Source organism: Nyctereutes procyonoides, unplaced genomic scaffold, assembly GCF_905146905.1.
Source record: "Nyctereutes procyonoides isolate TBG_1078 unplaced genomic scaffold, NYPRO_anot_genome, whole genome shotgun sequence".
NCBI classification, from domain to species: Eukaryota; Metazoa; Chordata; class Mammalia; order Carnivora; family Canidae; genus Nyctereutes; species Nyctereutes procyonoides.
In genome coordinates this window covers 6640265-6655540 of record NW_026575041.1, presented here as the reverse complement: position 1 = coordinate 6655540, position 15276 = coordinate 6640265, and the positions used below count along the sequence as shown (strand labels likewise).

Sequence of the window (15276 nt, the reverse complement as noted above, 5' to 3'; positions counted from 1 at the left end):
ATTTTTATTACCTTTTATTCCCATCGTTTGGGGAAACAAAAGCACAGAGGTGATAGGCTTTGCCAGAGCTAGTTCCTAGTTGCTACCATGGCCAGCAGACTACAAATCATGTTTCTTAATTAATTTAGAAATACCTAATTTGTGTTAGAAAAACTAAGGCAATTAGATCACTGACTGTATTGCTGTATCACATCATAGAACGTTTTCAAGCATAATCTTATCTAACCAGTTAAATGTACTGAGAGATAGCCAATATAGATAATTTCTCTCCATCTCATAGATCAAGAAAATGAAGCTCACAGCGAAAGTGACAGAGGCAGGACTAGAACCCAGGTCTGCTCAGTTCTGGTCCTGTATTCCACACTATGCTACCCTGCTTCTGAGTGTCCGAGTCATTTACCATCACACAACAGGGATTCCAGCACTCTGTCTTAATTTTCCCGGAAGCAGCAGAGTTCATTTGTGAACTTTTACTAGTCCAAATTCCATCAACTTAGACATGAACTGCTGAGCTCTAAAACAAAGGTAGGATGAGTGAGGCGACATCACTAAACTAGTTAGTGGCAGCGCTGTAAATAGTACCAATGCTCCTGAATCACGCACAGAGACAGGCAGTGTTCTGTACTGAAAACATATTACAGGCTTTGGGGTTGGTCGTATATGGGTCCAAATTTAGCTTCCGCCACTTTCTTTGTGATCTTGTGCCACTTATCGAACATACTTGAGTTTCCGTTCCTTATCTGCAGAATGGAAAGAACTAATTCTGAGGCTTACTGATGAGCGTAAAGCGACAGAACAAATAGAACCAGTGGCACATCCTCAGTACATATGACCATTTGTTCTTGTGCCCCATCCCCCTCTACTACTACACATGTTGTTGTCTGAGAGTAGAGAAGGTGAAGTCTTAAAATCATTGTTTTCTTGAAAGCATACTTTCTGTTAATGCCTCTCAACTTTAAGTGCATATGAAATACCTGGGGATCTGGTTAAAAGGCTGATTCTGATCCAGTAGGCCTGCCGTGGGTCCTGAGATCCTGCCTTTCTGCTAAATGCCAGAGGATGCCAGTGCAGCTTGTCTGTAGATCACACCTTAAGAAGAAGGCTTAACGTAATACTAACAACTACCACCACTTCCACTGCCATGATGCTGCAAGAGCAACAGAGAGCAGATATGTAAATACCTCTGCTTGAATTAGCACTTTGGGCCCACTCTCTCCACCCCTCTCCCCCGCCACCGTAAAACCTTGGTTAATTTTCCTAGCTGAAATCTGCCACTTCTCTGAATGCCTACAGCAAATTTTTATTCTCTCTCCCACAGCATTTGGAGCTTCTGCTTCATAGTATGGATATTTATATCAATATATTACTGCACTTTGAAGATAGTACCAAAGGCATATAGTAGGTACATAAAAAAATATCCAAACAAATCTGTATTATAGAGAGAAAACCTAAAAGGGGAGACAAAGCTTATTTGCAGTTGGGGAAGCAGCTTTATTGTGTGGTCCTGAGAAAGCTGTGCTTTTCTCTATGTCTTTGCGTTTACTTGCATGGGTGTGGGAGCAAGACAGTGATGAACAGGATCTTGGAGATTTTTTGGAAAAAAATAAGTTCAAACAACATTAACAGAATTCCCAAGTAATGGAGGGTGGGAAGGAAGCTTTCTTTGGTCCAGAAACACCATATAATTTCTGGAAGTAATGGAATAGTTTGCATGATACTAAACATACTGTAACAATTAAACACTCTGGACATAATATGAAAAAACAACTGTTTGAAGGCACTGAAGAGCAGCCAAAAAGCAGGCAGAAGTTGAAAGAGATGTAACTCTTAAAAGGAGCTAGCAGTGGGGGCACCTGGATGGCTCAGTTGGTTAAGCATTCAACTCTTGATTTCAGCTCAAGTAATGATCTCAGTATCATCAGATTGAGCCCCGAGTCAGGCTCTACTCTGGGTGTGGGGTCTGCTTAGGATTCCCTCTCCCTCTGCCTCTGCCCCTCCCCTGCTTGTGTTGCATTCTCTCTCTCTCTCTCTCAAAAAAAAAAAAAAAAGGAGTTAGCAGCGTACAAAGACTTTAGGTGTCTAATTGCTAATTGCTTTAATTTGTGGTGTTAAGAGGTGGGGCTGGACATACTGAAGAGATGGTGAAATTTAGGAGAGAGATAGAAACTAAAGAATAACTGGGGAGTGCCAGTCACGGTATGGTGGCAGAAGCACTACAGGCTACCTCTCTCACTGACCACAAGTAAAAATTGTGGACAAAATACAATTACCTTGTAATCAGTCTGATTCTATAAAAATAAAATGAGGCAAATTATAAAGGGAAACAGGGCAGCCCGGGTGGCTCAGCGGTTTAGCGCCACCTTCAGCCCAGGTTGTGATCCTGGAGACCTGGGATCAAGTCCCACATCGGGCTCCCTGCATGGAGCCTGCTTCTCCCTCTGCATGTGTTTCTGCCTCTCTTGCGTGCACTCTGTGTCTCTCATGAATGAATAAATAAAATATTTTAAGAAATAAAAAAATAGAGGGGAGCAAAACTTGGAGATAGCAGCTACATAGAGGTGAATCTGTATCTCATGGAATTACCCCAAGGGTGGACCCACTCACACAGCTGCACATTGGGGCAGACAGCTGGAACTGTGGTAGAAACCCCATCTTTCTTAGTAGAGGAACCTTGAAAAAGGAGCCCTTTGGAGACTGGAAAGGAATGGAATACCCAGAGAGAAGATTGCTGGAGAAGAGATTCCCTAATTCTGGGTATGAAACCACATAAGTCTTAGGTTTACTGTGAGCTGCACATGGGTAGGATGGACCGAACCAGAATACATGCTTTGTGAACTACACGAAGATCCACACCACCACAGACCAAAGGAGAGACGGAACTTGCAGCTTGAATCTAATAACCACAGTGATTGCCTGCAAAACAAAAACCTCAGTGCTCTCCAGAAGATTATAACAGAACCCAGCATCTACACAACAAAATATCATAATACTAAAGATATAATCCAAAATTTCTCAGCATACAGAGAACCAGCAAAATGTAACCAGTTCTGAAGGGAAAGCACAGATGCCAACCCCAACATAACCTAGATTGTTGGAATTATCAGAGAAATTTAAAAGCCTGTATTATAACAATATTCCATAAAAATTAATGGAGAGAAAAGAAAAACTATGAACCCACAAATTAATATCCTGAAAAAATTAATATCCTGAAAAATTATCCTTTAGGAATGAAAACAAAATCAAGAGATTGTCAGATGAAAGAAAAATAAGAGAATTTCCAAGAGATCTGATTTAAAGAAATGATAAGGAAGGTCTTCTGGCTGAAGCAAAATAATACCAGAAAAAAACTAAAATCTTCAGGAATGAAGGAAGAGCAGCAGAAATAGTAAATATCTGCATAATTTTCCCTCCCACATTCGTTAAAAGTATGTGAGTGTTGAAAGCAAATATTAAATGTTGTCTAGTGTGGTTTTCACTTCAACCTGAAGAGCTTAGTTTATCATTTCTTACCATAAGAGTCCCCTTGTGACAGGTTTTCCCAGTTTTCATTTATCTGGAAATATCTGTATTTCACCTTCTTTGTTAAAAAAAAAAAGATTTATTTGAGAGAGAGTGTGCACATGTGTGGAGCGGAGAGGCAGAGGGAGAGGGAGAGAGAATCTCAGGTAGACTCCCCACTGAGTGCAGAACCCAGTGCAGAGCTCAGTCTCACAACCCCGAGATCCTGACCTGAGCCCAAACCAGTCAGCCACTTAACCACCTGTGCCATCCAGGAGCCCCTCACCTTCACTTCTGAGAGATATTTTGCTGAATATAAAATTCTGGAATGATGGTTTTATTTTCTTTTGGCATTTTAAAGAATGTAATTCTATACTCTTTTGCCCTTCATTGGAAGGTCAGCTGTTATTTTTATTGTTAGAATCCTATATGTAATGTATCTTTCTCCTAATAGGTTTTTTTTCCTCCTTTATATAAAAATTGTGGTGAAATATGCATAACATAAAATTCATCATCTTAGTTTATTTTTAAGTGTCCAGATCAGTAAGTGGTAAGTACTTCCACATTGTTATGCAACCAATCTCCAGAACTCTTCTCATCTTACAAAACTGAAACTCTCCCCAAGTTAAAAATTCTACATTTCACCTTTCCCCTGCTTCCCAGCACCCCCCTTTCTACTGTCTGTATGAATTTGACTTCTCCAGGTAACTCACATAAATGCAATCATATAGTACTTGTCTTTTTGCGAGTGGGTTTTTGCACTTAGGATAATGTCTTTAAGGTTCATCCATGTTAAAACACATGTCAGAATTTCCTTCCTTTTTTATGGCTGAATAATATTTCATTGGCTATTTATGCCACATATGTTTATTTCATCCATCAGTAGACACCTTGGTTGCTTCCACCTTTTGGCTGTTGTGGTTAATGCTGCCGTGAACCTGGATGTACAAGTACTCTTCCAGGACTCAGCTTTCAATTCTTTAGGGTATATATATCTAGAAGTAGAATTGCTGGATACTCTGGTGATTCTGTTTTCAATCTTTTGAGAAACTCCCATACTGTTTTTTCATTATGGCTGCACCATTTTACAACCGTGCACAAGGGTTACAGTTTCTCCATATCTTTGCCAATATTTGTAATTTTTTAGTAGTACCATCCTAATGGCTGTGAAGTAGTATCTCACTGTGGTTTAGAGTGAGGTGAGTGAGCTTCGAGTTTGTTTGGTTTGGGTTTGTTTGTTTGTTTGTTTGTTTGTTTGTTTTAGAGGGGGAGGGGCAGAAGGAGAGAGAAAATCCAAAGCAGGTTCCATGCCCAGTGCAGAGCCCAATGCAGGGCTTGATCTCGCAACCCTGAGATCATGACCTGAGCTGAAATCAAGAGTTCAATGCTTAACCAACTGAGCTACCCAGGCACTCCTCACTATGGTTTTATTTATATTTCTATAATGATTAGTGATGTTCAGCATCTTTTCATGTGTTTGTTGGCTATTTGTATATCTTTAGAGAAATGTCTATGTAGGTCTCTGCCCATTTTTTTTTTTTAATCTGGCTGGTTTGTTGTTGTTGTGTTGCTGTTAGGTTGTAGAAGTTCTTTTTATATTCTGGATATTAACACCTTGCCAAATATGATTTACAGATCTTTCCCCCATTCTGTAGATTGCCTTTCACTCTGCTGATTGTGTCCTTTGGTGCAGTTCAATTTATCTATTTTTAATTTTGTTCCCTGTGCTTTTGGTGTCATGTATTTTAAAAAAATCATTGCCAAATCCAATGTCCAGAAGCTTTTTCTCCAGTGTTTTCTTCTCAGAGTTTATAGTTTTAGCTCTGAGGTCTTTTTGTTAATTTTTTATATATGGTGTCAGGTAAAGCTCTAACTTCCATTTTTGTGCATATGGATATCTAATTCTCCCAGCACCATTTGTTGAAAATATTGTCCTTTTTCCCATTGAATGGTCTGAGCACCTGTGCTGAAAATCACTAGATCATATATGTGAAGGTTATTTCTGGGCTCCGTATTCTATTCTATTGGTGTAGATGTCTATCTTTGCGCCAGTACCACATTTTTAATTACCATAGCTTTGTAATAATATGTTTTGAAATCAGGAAGTACGAGGCCTCTCACTTTGATCTTTGTTTGCAAGATTATTTTGGCTATTTGGGCTTCTGTCTGTTTGATGACTTTTTTTTTCTTTGTTTTTTAGCAATTTGACTATGATATCTCTTGAGATGTTTTTCTTTGCTTTCTGATTCTATTTGTTGTTCTTTTTGATCTAGTACAGCAAAATTTCTACCAATATTTTTTCAAGTTTTTTTTTCTGCCCCATTCCATCTCTGCTTTCCTTCTATTCCTCACATTAGACCACTTGATACTGACCAATACATCACTGATACTGTAGTATCAATTATACTATTCATTTTTTAAAAATCTGATTTCCTCTCTGTGCTCATTTTGGATAATTTTTTAAAATTGATTTTTCAGTTCTAGAATCCTCCCCCTTTTCACCTACCCCACAATTTTATTTACCTTTTTTTAAAAATAATTTTTGAGGGGATCCCTGGGTGGCTCAGTGGTTTGGCGCCTGCCTTTGGCCCAGGGCGTAATCCTGGGGTCCCGGGATCAAGTCCCACATCAGGCTTCTGCATGGAGCCTGCTTCTCCCTGTGCCTGTGTCTCTGCCTCCCTCTCTCTCTCTCTCTCTCTCTTTCTCTGTCTCTTGAATAAATAAATAAAATCTTTTAAAAATAATAATTTTTGAGAGGTATTTGAAGTACAATGTGAATATACATCAAGTTTCCTCATGCCCCTTTGTAATCCATACTTTCTTCTACCTCATTCCTCAGGGACCACTGACAATATATCTATCACTACATTAGTTATCATTTTCTAGAATTTTGCTTGAGTGGAATCATATAGTATTTACTATTTTCCTTATTTCTTTCACTCAACATAATGCTTTTGGGATTCATCCATGTTGTTACATGTATCATTAGTTGTTCCTTTTTATTGCTGAGTAGTAATTCATTGTACCTTTATATCACAATTTACTGATCCATTCTTATGTTGATCTATTCTTGGATTTAGTTTTAGCTATTACAAATTAGGTACATTTGTACATAAATAGTCACTAACAAGTGTAGACATTTGCTTCATTTCTCTTGGGTAAATATCTACAAAACCAGGCCTACGTGGTTTTATTGGTAAATTCTATCAAACAGGGTAACACAAATATTACCCAGATTCTTTCAGAAAACATAAGAGGGGATCCTTTTGCAACTTATTTTTTTTAAGGTGCAACTCATTTTTTGACACCAAAATAACCCTACTACCAAAACCTGACAAAGATTACAGGAAAGAAAATCAGAAGGTAATATTCCCTGTGGATATAGATGCAGAAATCTTTTCTTTTAAAAAAATTAGTAATCAAATCCAACTTAAAAATATATATTTAATATGTATGTGTGTTCCCTAATATGTATTTAAATATAGTAGGGAATGTATGTGTGTATATACATCATTAGGGATAATAGTTCATGATAAGTAGTGTTCATCCTAGGAATGCAAGATTGGTTTTTCATTAAGAAACCAACCAGTGTAATTAATCACATCAAGATCATAAGGAGAGGGGTGCCTGGGTGGCTCAATCAGCTAAGTGTCAAGTGTCTTACTCTTGATTTCCACTCAGGTCATGATCTCAGGATTGTGAGATCAAGCCCCGAGTTAGGCTCTGCATTGGGCATAGAGCCTGGTTTACATTCTCTCTCTCCCTCTCTCTCTCCCTCTCCTTCTGCCCCTCCTCCCTCCCTTTCTCCTTCTCTCCCCTTCTCTCTCTATCCCTCTCTCTTCTCTCCCCCACCTCTCTTTTTTAAAAAGGAGAGAAAATAAGGAGAAAAACAATGTAATCATCACATTAGTAGGTGCAGAAAAAGCATTTATCAAAACTCAATGCCTCTTCATAAAAATTTTCTTAGCAAACTGTAAATAGAGGAGAACTCCTTCAAATTAATAGCAGACTGCTAAGGATAACCTACAGCTAATATTATACCTAACAGAGAAATATTAAACATATTCTCATAATACTAAGGACAAGGACAGAATACCTGCTCTCACTTCTGCTCAACATTGTACAGAGGGGATGCCTGGGTGGCTCAGTGGTTGAGTATCTGTCTTTGGCTCAGGGTGTGATTCCGGGTCCGGGGATAAGTCCCACATTGCGCTTCCCTGCATGGGGCCTGCTTCTCCCTCTGCCTCTCTCTCTCGAATAAATAAATAAAATCTTAAAAAAATAATTGTACAGGGGTTATAGCCTGTCCAATAAGGAAACAAAAAATGTAAGACGCACAAAGATGAGAAGGGAAGACATAACACTGTCTCTACTTGCAGGTAACTTGATTGTTTATATAAAAATTTTAAAGAATCTAGAAAACAACTATTATAATGAAGAAGTGAATTTAGCAAGGTCATAGGATAAAGGATTATTATATACAAATTAATTTTTACATACTAGCAGCAAACATTTGGAAAATGGACTTTAAAAAAAATCTCCATATAATGATGCAAAAAAAAAAACATGGAGTGCTTAGGAATAAAAAAAGATACACAAGACCTCATCACCAAAATCACTATCAAACACTTCTGAGGGAAACTAAAGACTTAAATATGGAGAGTGATATGCTATAGTTATGAATTGGAAGACCCAATATTATTAAAATGGCAAATCTTCCCAAATTGATCTATAGCTCCAGTGCAGTCCAAATAAAAATCCCAGCTAAGCTTTTTCATAGAAATTGAGAAGCTAACTCTAAAGTTGATATGCCACTCCAAACAACTTAGAATAACCAAAATGATTTTTTTAAAGAACTTGATGAAGTTGCAGGATTTATACTACCTGATTTCAAGACTTGCAGACAACCAAACTTTGTCTTTCTTTGTCTTTCTTCTTCAAGACCATGTTGTATTGATGAAAAGGTAAACATACAGAGCTCACTAGAACAGAATAATGAGGTATGTGTGTGTGCACACACACATGCATGTGTTGACAAAGGTGCCAATAGGGACTGAAAGGCTTTTCAACAAATGGTGCTGGAACAGCTGGATATCCATATAGGAATTAAGAAAAAAAAAGAAACTTTATTGTTACCACACTACTCAAAATTAAATGTGTTTAGAGACCTAAATCTGATTCTATGAAATGTCTAGAAGAAAACATCTTTGTGATCTTCGGATAAGCAAAGATTTTTATCATAGGATACAAAGGAATCATAAAGGAAAATAAAGTGATAAAGTGCAGAACAAAATTAAAACTTTTGTTCTTAAAAAAAAAAACTTTTGTTCTTCAAAAAGCCCCATTAAGAAAACAAAATGCCAAATCACAAAATATGAGAAAATACTCAAAACAAATATATCTGACAAAGGATTTATTTCTAGAAAATATAAAGCACTATTATAACTTAAGACAAACAACCCAATTTTTTTTAAACGGGCAGAAGATTTGAATAGACATTTCACCAAGAAAAGATACAGAAATGGCAAATGCAAAGATGTCAAATCACCAGGGAAATGTAAATTAAAACCTCGGAGTTTTGCTTCATCTCCACCAGAATGGGTAAAATAAAAAAAAAACTGACAATGCCAAATGTTGACAAATGGTGTGACCATACTGCTTCTGACATTCATGTTACATAGGTGCTCTGGAAAAAAGGAATAATGCTTTACAGTTTACAAAACACTATCACATTAGTTACCTCATGAGATCTTTGAAATAATCTCATAGAGCTACATCTTTTAAAAAAAAAAAGATTTTTTTTTTATTTATTTATTTATTTATTTATTTATTTATTTATTTATTTATTTATTTATTTATTTATTTTAGAGAAAGCACAAGCAAGGGGAAAGGGAGAGGGAGAAGCAGACTCCCTACTGAGCAGGGAGCTGTATGCAGGCTGGATCCCAGGACCCTGAGATCACAACCTGAGCCAAAGGCTGATGCTTAACTGACTGAGACATCCAAGAATCTTTTTTCTTTCTTTCTTTCTTTCTTTCTTTCTTTCTTTCTTTCTTTCTTTCTTTCTTTCTTTCTTTCTTTCTTTCTTTTTTTTTTAATTTTTAAGTAATCACACCCAACATGGGGCTCAAACGCACAATCCCAAGATCAAGAGCCACATGCTCCACTGACTGAGCCAGCCAGGTGCCCCTCATAGAATTACTTCTGAGTGAGGACTTGGGAGAGAGAACCATCATCTCTGCCTAGCATAGACATAAAGATGTCTGCTTGGATTACTATTATGAAAGAGTATTTACTGAGGCTAATAATAACCAATCTTTTATCTATTCCTTTTTTCATTTATGGGGAACCTCTCATATTGTACAATAAATTAAGCACTTCAGAGATTAAACTAGAAATTATTTATTTTTTACTGTAGTTGCAGCCACTGTTCCTTCAAGTACTGGATATGCATTCTGGCTGAAATGACTACGGTTCTCAAAATCTGGCTTTTCCACTGAGCAAAAATAAGTAACTCCTCAAAGTAGTAACTATTGCCAAGGAAGGAGTTTTGAACTGACACCGTCAAGATGAGCAAAGTCCTTTTTGTCTTTGGGGACCAGTTAGCTTCCCCGGATTTATTTTTGCCCTCCAGCTTTTAGGGCCTCATTTCAGATTCCAGACCTTCTCTGTCTTCCTATTTCAAGGAGGCTGTTAAACCTGCAACAGGTGATACATTGTGGTGAGTCACATGCCTCCAAAAGCCGTAATTCTGGGGAAGGGGGGGGGCAGGGGAAGTGAAGTGTCAAGTGATGAGATTCCAGACTCAGTGCATCACTGACCCTGCAGCGATACTCTGCAGAAAGATGGTGGGTAGAAAGTAAAATCAGAAATGGCAAAAGAGAACTTACCTTTGATTAAACATTTGTAAGAGGTCTTAGCGACTCATTCACCCAGTAGCTTTGATTGACCAGAGACAGAGAATATTACAACTTCTAGTTTCACTCATTTCATATATATAACTTTGCTCCAAAACCACAACGAGAAGGCAAGCTCAAACTTGCAGCCAGAAGGCCTTGAGATGCAAAGATCACCTCACCTCTTAGAGATTAAGAGACAGCATTTTCTGCATTTTCTTCCCTCACTGGAAGGATCCCTGTGGAATGGGTTAAATGCAGAAGGATGGTCCACATGACCTCTTAAGATTGCCAGTGACAGTTACAGAGCTAAATGGTGGTTAATTTACTTACAACCATTTGTGTATTCGCTTTCTTTAAATAGGAACAGATCCATTAAAATCAAACTGGGCTCTTCATCATGAAGGTACTAGGAGTAGGGTGGAAAAGAGTGATATGTGGTGTCATGTGGTACATAAAACTATATGGAGAAATGCCAAAGAGCTATTGCCAAATAAAGTGATGAGGAAAACTACGAAAGCATTCCTTTAATTTAATTTTATTTACATTTGTTTTTATTTAAGTTCAGTTTGCCAACATGTAGTATAACACCCAGAGTTCATCCCATCAAGTGCCCTCCTCAGCGCCTGTCACCCAGTTACCCCAACCCTCCTGCCCACCTCCACTTGTGCTACCCTTTGTTTGTTTCCCAGAGTTAGGTATCTCTCATTGTTTGTCTTCCTAATTTTTCCCACTCAGTTCCCCTCCTTTTCCTTATACCTTTCACTATTCTTTATATTCCACATATGGTTTGAAACCATATGTTTGTCCTTCTCCGGCTGACTTACTTCACTCAGCATAACACCCTCCAGTTCCATCCACGTTGAAGCAAATGCCTATTCATCCTTTCTGATGGCTGAGTGATATCCCATTCTATACATAGACCACATCTTCTTATCCATTCATCTGTCAATGGGCACCGAGGCTCCTTCCACAGTTTGGCTACTGTGGACATTGCTGCTAGAAGATAAGGGAGAGGTTTCTGGTCCGTGTGAAGATGGGAGTACCAGCAAGAGGTGATGTGCTGGCGCCCCCACCAGCTGGCGTTCCCTGGCGTGGGAACGAGAGGCAGGGGCTGCTGGCTGGAGGGAGCGCCTTCTCTCACTCGCCGCCTCCGCGTCCTCCAGGGAGCTCCCCTGCTCACTGTGCAGCATCTCCCCACACAGCTCAGCTCATCCATTTGCTGTTTTTCTCGTGTGATGTGTGAGGGTCATACCTGTCGCTCAGAACCACAAAGGGGATTCAAAATGACCTTGTGTGTGGTGTGCCCAGCACAGTCCCGTGCTGCTTTTATGAGGCCTCTGGCCAACCCCAGCCTGCAAGAGAAGCCTCTCTCTCTCAGGATCCACCCCTTTCAGGTATTCGTCTCAGGAAAGCGGCTCAGGACACCATGGTGACATAGACCTCGGTAAAGGTGGACACGGAAATGGTAAAGGCCACAGAACTCACGAGTGTCAGAATTCCACTCGGGATGACTGCTAAAGAGGGGGCACACCGTAGCAACGGCTTTGAGCAGAGCCAGTTCTACTGCCATCTGTCTGTCTGAGTGCATGGCTTTTGGCAATCGTTTCCCTTGTGTAACTCCTTTCAGCTCATTCTTGAAGCAGCAGCCCATGCCCCTCCACACAGGGCACGGCACCGTGCTAGGGCACGGGAAGGGTTCCCTGCCCCCTAGGGGCGCAGGGCCGGTGGAAGTGCTGGACCCAGGCCCCGACAGCTCTAACGCGAGGCAGAGCAAGTGTTTTGGTGGAAGCACAGCCTGCGGTGGGAGCAAAGGGAAAGGAGGAGGCCTGTAACAACTTTGTGGAGCTAAAAGGCTTTTTTTGATATTTTGTGTAAAATTCTAATGCCTCAATGAAGCATTCCAGAGGAAGGTAAATAAGACAGGTCCAGCCAAAGACCAGGTGGGACACATTTAGGGATGAGTGAGTAGCTCCGGGAGCTCAAGAGGAGGATGCCAGGGCAGCATGACGTCGGAATGTGAGCTGGTGGGTCCCAAAGGGGAAGGGTTTCAATCTACTGACCAGAGCATAGGCCAAGCTCAGGAAACAGGATGGCAGCACCGACACTTTATTTATTCATTTATTTATACATTAATTTGCTTGTCCACTCAACAAACCTTTATTCATCATTCTCCATGTGACAGCACTAGTCCAGGTGCCAGGGAGAGAACAGTGATAAGACAGCTTCTTTTCCTGGAGGAAATCTTGGTCTGGGCGGGAAGACAAGTGCTGGTGGTATATAACACAGATAACACTTGCTCCCTGCTCCAAGTTGAGCAAGTGATTGATTACGCTTGGAGGTAGAGGAGGGTGAGAAACAGCTTTAGAAGATGTGCTGGGGTGCCTGGGTGGCTCAGTTGGTTAAGCATCTGCCTTTGGCTCAGGTCACAATCTCAGGGTACTGGGATCAAGCCCCATGTTGGGCTCCCTGCTCAGTGCGGAGCCTGCTTCTCCCTCTGCTGCTCCCGCTGCTCACATTCTCTCTCTCTCTCAAAATCTTTTTTTTTAGATTTTATTTATTCATGAGAGAGAGAGAGAGAGAGGCAGAGACACAGGCAGAGGGAGAAGCAGGCTCCATGCAGGGACTCTGGATCTCCAGGATCACACCCTGGGCTGAAGGCGGCACTAAACCACTGAGCCACCTGGGCTGCCCTCAAATAAAATCTTTAAGGAGGAAAAAGATACGCCTTTTGTGCTGAGTTTGAAGGACAAATAGGAGCAGGAGCTTGCCAGATTGAAGTAGGAAGCCTTTCAGACAGCATGAACAATGTGACAGAGAGCCTGGAGGCTTAACTGCAAGGGGCTCACTGGGAACAAGGGAAGTTTGGCTGAGTGGATCCAGGAATGGGGAGGGGAACAGGGACAAGAGATTGGGGAGGTGAGTTAGAGCCGGAATACAGCTCAGGCCTAAAGGCAGTGGGAACAGTGTTGACAAAGTGTGAGCTGGCCAATCAGGAAAGTAAATGTCTGTAGGACGTAGAGGGGATCAGAGAGGTCCTGGTGGGTGGTAGGCAGACTAGGGACCAGCCCTTTGATTTATGCAGAAGAAAAACCAGGAGGACCTCAACTGGGATGGATTCAATAGGCCCTGAAAGGATTATCGAGTGAAAGATTATAATGTGGGTAACTCCCAGGTTCCCAGCTTGAGTGACTGGTGCATTACCAAGACAGGGAGAGTCAAGAAGAGGATGAGTTCATCCCTGAATCAGGTTAAGGTTTGAATAAAATTACGTGAACCGTGAAACCTTGAGCAGGGTTTAAGGTTACTATTCTCCCCATCCCACCTTAAGACCTCCAGGCGCTCCCCAGCTCCCAGCAGCCCCAGCCTGGCCCCTCCACCGCCCCCCTCTTCAGTCTTGTGTCCTAATGGACCCAGCCTGAGCAGCTTGCAGTCCCTTTCCCTCACTGTGTTGTGCCCCTTCTTTGTTCCTCTAACTAAAACATGTTTTCCCTCCTCTTGCCTTGTGCCTGGCCAATTTTGAGACTCACTCAAAGGTAAGATCTTTGAAGAAGCCTTCCGTGACATTCTGTACCACCGCCGCCAGGGAGGGTTCATATAAATCTGTCAAGAGCTGAGTACTTACCCACTTGATTGTCATGATTTGTATGTGTGTCACCTCCTCCACCACTATGTCCCCCAGGGCAGGAGGCATCTGTGTTATCCATTGTGCCTGGCCCAGATGGAAAATAGGACATCAGTAAACATTTGTTAAATGAACAGGTCTCCATGGAGATGTCCAACCTTAAATGTGCCATTGACTCTCCCATCCTTTTTCCCAAGCACTCCATTATCTAAAGGATCTAGGTCCGTGGTGCTTGGCTTGGTTGTGAGTGTGAAATAGAAAAGAAAAGGAGAAAGAACACGGAAGCCTACAGAGGAGGGCCACTGAAGGTTTGGGAACTGAAATGGAACTCCCCAATGGTCAAGAATGCCAGTTTACCAGAGAGCCTGGTCTAGACACCTGTTTCCCTTCCTCTTTCTAAACTACTGGGCCCTATTTTCTATCACCATCTGGTGGCCGCATCCATAAATAACAAGCTCCCCAGGAGCTAAAAGAACTTGTTTAAGGCAGAAGTTCCAACAGATTGGCCTCAGGGGGCTACAAGCTCCTCACCTGTCCCAGCTGCAGCATGAAAATTTGTATGTATACAAGATTTGCCTCATACTAGTAAGAAGTGCCAAGAACTTTTCATCAGATTCTTGAAGAAGCTTATAGTTTCCAGAAGGCTGAGAATCACTACTATAATGGACTGTTCTAGAACAGTGATTCTTTTTTTCCTCAGGTGAAATCCTGTGAAGACTCATAAAGTGAGAGAGAGAAAAGCTTATCTGCATCCTTAGTTGCTCAGAACGTCACCCTCCACAGCACCTACCTACACACAACACTGAATCCAGTTTGAAAACCACGTTCATAAGGCCAGTGACTTCTGGAGCTTCAAAGCCAGATGAACCCCAGAGAGCCAATGAGTCCCATCAGGCCATGCCTTCTGGTGGGGGCTGAGTGAAGGTCATAGAGATGTTCATAGTGGTAATGGAGCTCACACAAATCCTTCCAGTCCCGGGTCTTTTTTTACTCTTGAGTCTTGCCTTATTTCCCAAAAATCTACATTTTAAAACAGTAATAATCAAAACTTTTTCTGTCTATAATATAGTTCCCAAACAGGAAACCATTTTTTTAAAGATTTTATTTATTCATGAGAGGCACAGAGAGAGGCAGAGACACAGGCAGAGGGAGAAGCAGGCTCCCTGCAGGGAGCCCGATGTGGGACTTGATCCCGGGACCCTGGGATCATGCCTTGAGCCAAAGGTAGACGGTCAACCACTGAGCCACCCACGTGCC

At 41.0% G+C, this 15276-nt stretch overlaps 1 protein-coding gene across 1 annotated transcript in view; it reads left to right on the top strand.

Moving 5' to 3' along the window:
* GAB2 (GRB2 associated binding protein 2) overlaps positions 1 to 15276 on the top strand; it is a 195998-nt gene that overhangs the window by 169661 nt on the left and 11061 nt on the right. The gene's annotated exons all lie outside the window — the stretch shown is intronic.